Below are 1,786 nucleotides of genomic sequence, written 5' to 3'. Positions count from 1 at the left end.
GTTGTCTTGGCTGTGTGTTTAGGGTCATTGTCTTGTTGGAAGGTGAACCTTCAGCCCTGTCTAGAGCACTCTAGATCAGGCTTTCATTAGGAATATCTCTGTACTTTCCTCCATTCAGCTTTCCCTCAGTTCTGACTGTCTCCCTGTCCCACCCCCACAGCATGATGCTGCCACAACCATGCTTCCCTGTAGAGATGGTACTGGGCAGGTGATGAGCAGTGTCTGGTTTTCTCCAAACATGACACTTAGAATTGAGACCAAAAAGTTAAATCTTGGTTTCATCAGACCATATAATCTTGTTTTTCTAGAGTCCAATAGGTGCATTTGTAAATTTCATGTGTATTTTACTGAGGAAAGTCTTCTTTCTGCCCACTTTGCCATAAAGCCCAGATTGGTGCTGCTGCAGTGATGGTTGACCTTCTGGAAGTTTCTCCCATCTTCACACAGGATCTTTGAAGCTCAGCCAGAGTGACTATTGGGTACTTAGTCACCTCTCTTACCAAGGCCCTTCTCCCCTGATTACAGTACTTGGTTTGCCCCTGCTACTGATTGCTCCAAACCTCTTCCATTTAAGAATTATGAAGGCCTTTGTACTCTTGGGGACTTTCAGGGCAGTAGAATACTATCTCTGAACTCTACAGGCATTTCTTTCCTCCTCATGGTTTGGTTTTTGCTCTGATATATATTGTCAGCTGTGAGACCTTATATAGACAATTTTGTGTCTTTCCAAATCATGTCCTATCAACTGAATTTACTACTGGTGGACTCAGATTAAGGCACAGAAATATATCAGAGATGATCAAGAGACATAGAGGGCCCCCAGAACTAAATTTCAAGTGTCACAGCCAAGGCTCTGAATACTTATGTCTATGCAAAATTTTAGTTTTCCTTTTTCTATAATTTTGCAAAAATGTTTAAAATTCAGTTTTCACTTTCTCATTATGGGGTATTTAGTGCAGATACAGTAGATGTGGTAAAAGGTGATTTTTTTTTTTTTATTTTAGCTCAAGGGTGCACCATAAAAAAATGTTAAAAAAGTAAAAGGGTCTGCAGACTTCCCGAATACATTGTACCATAGAGGCATCCAAGTTGGCTGCAATGGGGGTCTATGAAAGATGGGGGGGAGTCCAAATAAGATTTCCCCTTTATTCTTCTTGATTGGTAGTGTGAACCCGCACAAGGCTCCCTCTCCAAAGTGACTTCCAGATAAGCAAATAAGGGAAGTGAAAATAAATTAAAGTTTTTTTTTTATCAACACAGGATTTGGATCAACAGTAGGATTATAGGTTAGATTTGATGGACCTATGTCCTTTTTCAACCTTACCAACTGGACAACAACAAATCATGGACCAAAAGCCTTTTGTTAAGAGATGGATGAGGGAATCAACTTCATGCTGTCCGGTTAGAAGGGGGCCATGGTGACATGAACCAGCACCAAGACTGAGCCCAATTTTCCTCTCACTCTTACCCCTTATGCAAACATACATAGTATCTCCTGAACATAATTTTTTTGTAGACTCTACATCAGGGCCGGCTCCAGGTTCATGTGGGCCCTTGGGCGATAAAGCCTCAGTGGGCCCCCCTGTGCTAAGGCCCCTTGCAGACAAGCGTTCCTCCCGCAGCGAGTCCGCATCGCAGCACCCGGCCTGACCTCCCAGCACTGATGGGATTCACATAGCATTATATTGATTTATGATGCTATGTAACCCTTATAGTCCTGGAATGTATTAGATGACACTAACAGCATTATGCCAGTTATCCAATACATTCCAGAACTTTAAGGGTT

Source organism: Bufo gargarizans, chromosome 11 (genome assembly GCF_014858855.1).
Source record: "Bufo gargarizans isolate SCDJY-AF-19 chromosome 11, ASM1485885v1, whole genome shotgun sequence".
In the NCBI taxonomy this organism is placed as follows: Eukaryota; Metazoa; Chordata; class Amphibia; order Anura; family Bufonidae; genus Bufo; species Bufo gargarizans.
Note: the sequence above shows the minus strand (reverse complement) of the source record.